Here is an 8,675-nt window from a genome sequence, read left to right on the forward strand (position 1 = left end):
GGGGGGGAGGGCGGTGGGGGAGTAATTAATAGGATCTAATAAATGCTCCAGTGAGAAACAAAAAATGTGGGGCAAAAGTTGCCTATATTTAGCCAAAAAGTATAATGGCAAATAATGTAAAGGGTAATCTAATAGTCCTTTCGGTCCATATTGTAGGTTGTTTTTAGTTTGGCCACATTCCTTTAGAAATCACTTCCCCCTAGAACGTCAGAAGCGTTTTCACTATTACCTTAAGGGGTCGTTTGGTAACTAGTTTGAAGGTGAGTTATGCAGGTATTAAGTATTGCATAAGTGATACCACGTTTGGTAGCTGGTTAGGAGGTAAGTTATTCACGTATAAACTTAATATGGTGTTTAATTTGCCATATAGAAATCTGTCTAGCTAATACATGTATAAGTTATGAGGATCTATGTATTACTTTATGCAGGATATATAGGTTGAATAATTAATAAATGAATAACTAAATCCCGCATAAAATAATACATGAATTCCCTCATAATAATAAAAAATGTTATTAATACCTTCTTGATTATATAAAAAATATTTACTCGAATTAAATATAAAAACTAAAAAAAACATATAACATAAACTGGAGAAAATAAAGGACAAGAAAAGATTTCAACAAAAAATTCCTACAATGCCAAGATACATTAATTACATAGGCCCATATAGAAAGGCCATAAAAAAAAATATTGGATGTAAAAAATGAATAGGCAAAGGAAAAGACAACATCAAATCCTCCATGTGTAGCTTTATCAACTGATCAAAAGTTTTGTGAGGACGACAAAACTTTTGCATCCTCGCTTATATATATTTATAATTAATATACACGTATAAGTTATGATACGGTGTTTAATTTGCATCAAATACGGTGTTTAATTTGCAACATACAAATCCGTATTACTAATACACGTATAAGTTATGATGGAATATATGTATTACTTTATGCAGGATATATAGGTTGAATAACTAAATACCGCATAAAATAATACATAAATTCCCTCATAATAGTAAAAAAAAAAGTTATTAATACCTTTTTGATTATATAAATTTTTTTACTCGAATTAAATATAAAAACTAAAAAAAACATATAATATAAACTGGAGAAAATAAAAGACAAGAAAAGATTTCAACAAAAAATTACAACAATGCCAACATACATTAATTACATAGGCCCGTATAAAAAGGACATAAGAAAAAATATTGGATGCAAAAAATGAGTAGGCAAAGGAAAAGACAACATCAAATCCTCCACGTGTAGCTTTATCAAAAGATCAAAAGTTTTGTGAGGACGACAAAAATAAAAGATAAGATCAAGAGAAATTTAATTATAATCTTAGAATTTATAAAGTGAAAATATCATTTGAAGGCTCCTCTCTCAATACCAAATGAGGTCTTCAAAGTTATTAGTATTATATAGTTTTTGTCTTTGTGGATAATTATTTCTTTTAGATGACATCATCACCATTTACAACTTTTTAAGCATTTTAAAGAGTCTAAAACTTTTTTATTTCTACCAAATTAAAAGTGGTAACCTAAGTAATAAAGGAATAAAATAGGGCTAAATATATGATACAAAAAAAGTCATGGTACATACTTTACTTGCAAAAAGTTGCACTAAGGGGCCATGTAATTACCAAAAAAGTTTGGAAGTGTCTTGATTTATTTGGAACATACTTTGGTATGTCATGCAATAAATAGCAAGTACAAGGGCAAAATTGAAAGACCTCTTCTTTTGATTAGCAAGATGCTCAACTAAATAGTTGAGATGCAACTAAGGACTAAAAAAACAATAAATAGCAAGTACAAGGGCAAAATTGAAAGACCTCTTCTTTTGATTAGCAAAATGCTCAACTAAATAGTTGAGATGCAACTAAGGACTATAAAAATCATTGAATTGAGTGCTCATATTTTATAATCAAGAAAATAGAAAAAAAAAATCTAGAAAACATTTTTTGCCATCGATTATATCGACTAGATCATAGTTTGATATTACAAAATGATGTTAGAAAACCACGTGGGAATGGAATGACAGACATACAATTATACATTGTCACTAGGAAAATTCAAAAGAAGAATATTTTGTATGCATTTGATGTTTGAATTTTGATTAACTTGTTTATCTAACTTTTGAAAAAAGATTTTTTGCTTGATTGAGGGTGCTGATATTAAAGTAACTTTTTTTTTTTAGGGGTGCTGACATTACGAGCACTCTTTCATGGCCTTTCTGTATTATGAGTGTCAGCAGATAATATTATACCAACTTCAGAAAATATATACATAAAATGTCGAGTTTTACGGAAATGACCGCGATTCACGTGCCCCAAATTTTACATATAAGTTAGACCACTGCCCACACATGTGTACAGGGAGTAAAATACGGTAGCAAACGCGTTGACAAAGTTTGGCTGCACTTAGGGTAGGAGCCAAGTGGGTGGAACGGCCCTGAGGTTTGCATAAAATTCTCTTACCCAGGGAGTAAAAGGATTTTCATGCACCGCTTCAATGGAGTTAGAATCCATCTTTGGCTTTTGATACCTGAAAACAAAGAAAAAGCAGGAACACGTGAGATGGTCATGTAAAACAATGCAATGTGAGTTAATTGAGCCAAAGAAATGATTCAAAATCAAAAGAAGGGACTTGTGCAAAGTCACTATTTTTCAGATTTTAGGAAGTTTGGTCTCTGATGCCGCAATTTCGGTCAAAGTGTCGCAATTGCAGTCACTGGCAGATTCACATATCAAGGCAAATGCGGTACAAAGTGTTGGGCTATAACGGTCCAAAGATACTCTTAACATGATGTGATATTGTCCGCTTACAGGGCTGCCCGCACTCGCTTTTCCCAAAAGCGCTCACATCATTAAGAGATCCAACCTCAGAATAAATTCTCCCTTTTTTTTCAACTACCAATGTGATACTTTGTTTGCACACCAACACAAAGTCCTCAATTGCGGTCCTTCTTCCCTACTTCTTCCCTATTCGTCCTTCAATTTTCCAGCCATATTTTTGTGGCACAAATCAACAACAAACACTCACATTGTAATTTTAAGGCTGACCCATTGTCAAAACATCAAATTCATATGAGTTTAAACGAAAGTTTTCTCTTGGGTCTTTTATCAAACAACTTGTGAGCATAGTTTTGAACACACAATTAGAGAAAAATTTGGATACTCAGACTTCCTCATTTTTAAGCAAAGAAGGACACTCACTCTCAATACCAACCTCACCCAGCTAATTCACAAATAATTCTACCAGATTCACAACTATGTTCTAAAAGTTGAACCTTGCAACATAGCCTTAGTTCTTGAGAGAAAATTATGAGGAGGAGTGAGAATCTTACAATCACAAGAAGCATTAGAGTTTAGCATTCATACCTGGGTTCTGAATGAAGAGAGATGGAGAGCCAAACAGTGGAAGGGAAAATATTTTTACACTTCAATTGCGTCCACTTTCTGCCCGTATTTGTTATTTTTCTATCCTGTTCCGCGTTTTCGGGAATCTAGCCGCAAATGCGGAATTTAAAATTAGACCTTTGCACCGAATTTTCGGTACCTAGACCGCAATTGCGTTATCTGCAGCTGAGTACTTCCTTGAACGTTTTAGCATTTCCCAGTTGAAGTGTAACTTGCTACAGTGATCCAAAATAATGTAATAAATTATTCTAAAAAGAATATTTTTAAAACAAGTTAAAATTTTAAAAATGATGGGTTGCCGCCCACCAATCGCTTGATTTAACGTCGCGGCATGACGGTTACCAACTTTACCGCTTTTCCCTCCATTTGAAACTTATGAATTGGGCAGCCAACTTGGACTCAAGTTTGCGACCATGAGCGGTGGGGGTGGTAAGTAGATGAACAAGTCAAACGCCAATTTCTTCATTTTACACTTCTTGGCTTTCAAATAAGGATTGTCATTTTGCCTTCTTACTCTTTCAAATTGCAAGATATAAGGCACTCGTCTTTCTTCTTCACCATCCAACATGGATGTATGTGGCTCAATTCCCATATCACCATTCGGCGGAAAATCACACTATATATATAAGGTAAAAATTATTTTTATGTGTCTATAGACTACAGTAAATGTTGAATTCCCTGACCTTTTTTATGAGTTCTCTTTCTTTATATTTGAATTTCTTAGAAAAAACTGCAAACAACTGAGTATATTCGGATTTTTAAATAACTCCCGATTTTTTGTGTTGGAACCTAACCAAATGTGATATACTACTACGTACACCACGTTTTGTTACCACAACCGTTGCTAGTATTTCCCCTATAAATCCCCTGTAGTGACTCCCTTAGAAATCAGATTCCCCACTATTACTTGTTCTGTTTGTAACTATACTGCCAACACGGCACAACATGTAAGTACTCCATGTACCACTATATATTTACTAGTATTTATAAATCATAAGCAAGCCTACCAAACTCAACGTATAAAAATAAGAATATTTTAATTAAAGAAGTATTCGTTATTATTAAAGTTTTCTAGTCACCTAGTTAGATAATTTTTAAACAAAAAACTATTTACGGGGAAGAAAGTCTAGCAGAAAAATTATTAAATACCAAAAGGACACAATCAACTCAACATTCTGTAAAATAAAATGATTTAAATTATGTAAAATAATTACAACTCGATGAAACAAAAATATAGCATTTTATCAATAGTTTCTGTATTTACAGATAGAAATAATTTTTTTTGATATTTATTAAGTTTTAATTTTACTTATAATATTTCATGTAGCAAGAGTTTATGCTAGTTAAATGTGGTCATTTAAACTTAGTTTTGGACTAAACTAAGGGGGAAAAACTAAATTCATTAAATGAATCTCAAGAATCAATTTAGTTCTTCATACATATTTTATACTTAAAAATATTAATTCTAAGTTAAAATTGCAATTTTATAATACTTTTCGTATAGATCATGCTCCCTCTGTTTCAATTACTTTCCTTTTTAGTCCGTTTAAAAATGAATGTCACTTTCCTTTTTTGGCAACTCTTTAGTTTCAACTTTTCACGTGGCATGTGTAAAACCACAAGTTTAAAAGACATTTTGGTACATTCTATATATATATCTTTAGTTTAAGACTACAAGATTCAAAGGTATTCTTTACTTTCTTAAACTTCATGTCAAGTCAAAACAAGACATACAAATTGAAACAGACAGAGTATCTAAATTTTACTTTAAAATATTAAGGTGATCTAATTCAATTCAGCTTCAAAGTTTAGTCAAACTGACTCTAGCAAAATGAAAACTGACACATAAATTGACACGGACCGGGGGGGGGGGGGATTGGGGGGAGTAATTAATAGGATCTAATAAATGCTCCCAGCGGGAAACAAAAAATGTGGCGCAAAAGTTGCCTAAATTTAGCCAAAAAGTATAATGATAAATAATGTAAAGGGTAATCTAATAGTCCTTTCAGTCCATGTTGTTGTTTATTTTTAGTTTGGCCACATCCCATCCCCCCTAGAAAGTAAGAAGCGTTTTCACTATTACCTTAAAGGGTCGCTTGGTAGATTGTTTGAAGGTGAGTTATGCAGGTATTGAATATTGCATAAGTGATACCACGCTTAGTAGCTAGTTAGGAGGTAAGTTATTCACGTATAAACTTAATACAATATTTAATTTTGCAATATGGAAATTCGTATAACTAATACATGTATAAGTTATGATGGAATCTATGTATTACTTTATGCAGGATATATAGGTTGAATAATGATAACGTCCAAATCCACTCCTCAAAGAGAAAGTGTACACAGTCGTATGCAATATAATTTACCCAACTATGAGTCGGGATCGATTCCACGGGGAACAATATAATAGACGATTTAAACAAGTAAGGAATTATCACCAACTAAGCTAAGCCAAACACTTTTTCAATATTTGATTTTTGGTTTAACAACTAACAAAGATAAAACTAACTAGAAAGCAGGTAAAATGATCAATGGCCACAAGTATGGATACAAAGGAAATACGCTCAAGTACCGATACAATGTATTTCACGATTTTACAACTAAGAGGGAGTTTATGCTAATTAGATAATGATCTTTAAAATCTCTTCAAAAGTCTCTCGACCAAATCAATGAATTTCACTCTAAGCTTTCTTAAGCCTTAGAGTGTGATATTAAGCACAATCAATATAATCTCAAGTACCTTTCCTATCTCTAACGCAAGTTATTAGATGGATTTTAAAGCCCCAAATTCTTGTTAATTAATTTTTCCCAACCTCAATCTTCCTCTCTCGAGCTCAAATCGAGATAAATGGGCGGGTCTTAGGGTTAGCTAATCCCTTAAGAAGCATTAAAGAACAAGATTAATTAAAACAACAAAGACCCACTTCAATAGAAATAAAAATCATTCAATACATTAGCATAACAAGAGATTTCATCCAACTTTGCAAATGAATATTTTCATAAACAAGATTAAAGTGATGGAATAAAATTCTACACACTTAGATATACAATACAAAGCAAGGAATTGAAGAAAGGGTTAAGATGTTTATCATTAAAGTGCTTCAATCTTCTCCTCCAATGGTGTGGTTGATGAACCCTTGCTCTTCAAGACTTGTATGAAATGGCCAAAGATGATGATATTGTCTTCCAAGTGTTGCTTTTAAGGTTTCCAAAAATTTCCCAATAAAAAGTGACGAAAATAGCCCCCAACTTTTTAGATTTCAGATTTACAAATCTGGCCACTTTTTGCACTTCTCACCAATTTTCCATTTTCTTCATTTTAGCTCCTTTTTGACTTGTTTTTACTTGGTTTCTTCCAATGCTCTTCTCAAACATATAAAACCTATAAAACGGAAGTAAACGACATTAAATGCACTATTTTCTCAATCAAAACATAATAAAAATCTAGGATTAAAGAAGAAAATAAGTTGGTAAATACGAACTTATCAAACCCCCAAACTTAAACTATTGCTTGTCCTCAAGCAAATCAAATCATACAATTTCCTTCAAAGGACTCCATTCAAAAGTGCACCAACATCATACCAAGTCAAAAAGTCTACTTTAAGTACAAACACATGACTTTGATTGGTATCAACAATTAATCCAAAACATATGAACCACCAACAACTTCTCCAAAAAAAAAAAAATCATTTGATTTCAAGTGCTCAAACACTAAGTTAATCTAAGTAGCAATCAAGTCATGACACTAAAGCTTCAAAATTTACCTCTTTATCACAAAACAACATTCTTTTGTTCATTCCTCTCAATTGAAATATGGAACAAATTTACAACTCAAGTTCTCGTGCCCTCACAATTAAGAGAGAATCCCAAACTCACTAAATGCAATTCAAAATACAAATGGGATATCAAATGGAAAGAATTAACTCTCTTCTCTCACAAAGATGTTCAAATGCACAAGTAGTACCATAAGCTTGCCCTTCATGTATTTCTCCACTAATGTAGACACACTTGGTTCAAAATCAATTAGGACTTAAAGGGTTGTGATGTAGGCTTTTGGTTAAGGTAGGACACAATTCGGATAAGAATAACTAGAAACCTCCCTAAGCACTACAATTTGCAACAATCAAAGCACAGTTCCTTCAAAACTTCTACACCATTTTTTTTTTCATTTTTCATTTCACCACCTAGTCTTCCCATTATTCACAATTCTTTATTCTTCCTTCCTTTTTATAAACTATTTTAGTAAATTATTAAGGACCAAGAAGCACAGAAAAATTAATTGGTGTAAAAAGAAGTGCCAAAATTGGGTGCCAACAACAACGATAATTATTTTAGTTTCAATGAATAATTATATACTTTTCCCAATAAATTTCTCATGATGCTTCACCATATTAGCTAGTAGAAACAAATAGGGATATTGACGGTTTGTCCTTCAAATGAGCTTCTGACTAGTGGGACATAAGTTATTTAAGGACTTCGAACATAATTTATGAAATATTATGATGCGACAATATAAACCTATGTCTCGCGAAAAAATTGTTTGACTTGAGAGGCAAAATTAAAGACTAGCACAAAATAGGACCAAAAGTTCAAATGTATAAAAGTTTGAAAACAACTAGGCCCAACAAGCTCATTGGACCGTGAACATTAGGGCTTGTTTTCCCCAACAAATGCTGCCACAATGCACCTATTAAAGGTACCTCAAATCCACAACTCCTTCATCTTCCACTGCTTTATTTTCTTCAATGTTTTAGTATTTTCTATTAATTTTTTAACCTTTGAATTGTTATTTGTTTTTGTTGCATATGGGGTGAAGGATTTGTCATATGATGAGAGGAAAAAACTGCAACAAAATGATCGAATTTATTCGTGATTACTATAGTATTTAAGTCTCTGATGATTTATCTCTTCTCGTCCCCTATTTTCCCCTTATTTCAATTTTGGTTTACATTTTTTTTTTTTCAAATTTGTTTTTCGTTTAGTGTTTTTTTTTTTTCTAATGTCAAGAGATATGATGAGTGAACAATTTGGTCCGTGTTTCAGATTTAATCGTGACTGATAAACTCTATTCTAATTACTCTCTGATCTCAACTTCTTTAATTTTATGTCAAATTCATTTGCTCTTTGAGTTGTCTTTTATTTTTAGTTTTAAATTTTTGCTTTTTTGACTTTTATGCATTGCTTTTGTTTCAGCGTACAACAACATATTCAGTGTAATTCCACAGGTGGGTGTGACTTTTGTTATTTGCGTAGTTTTCTTT

At 32.3% G+C, this 8,675-nt stretch overlaps 1 non-coding gene across 1 annotated transcript; it reads left to right on the top strand.

The window, feature by feature from the left end:
- The first annotated feature begins 8,234 nt into the window (after window positions 1–8,234).
- On the top strand, window positions 8,235–8,316 carry LOC132055030 (small nucleolar RNA Z199). Its single transcript, XR_009414494.1, has one exon. It is a non-coding gene; the product is annotated as a small nucleolar RNA Z199 (small nucleolar RNA).
- Window positions 8,317–8,675: the final 359 nt, after the last annotated feature.

This window comes from Lycium ferocissimum, chromosome 4 (genome assembly GCF_029784015.1).
Source record: "Lycium ferocissimum isolate CSIRO_LF1 chromosome 4, AGI_CSIRO_Lferr_CH_V1, whole genome shotgun sequence".
Classification (NCBI taxonomy): Eukaryota; Viridiplantae; Streptophyta; class Magnoliopsida; order Solanales; family Solanaceae; genus Lycium; species Lycium ferocissimum.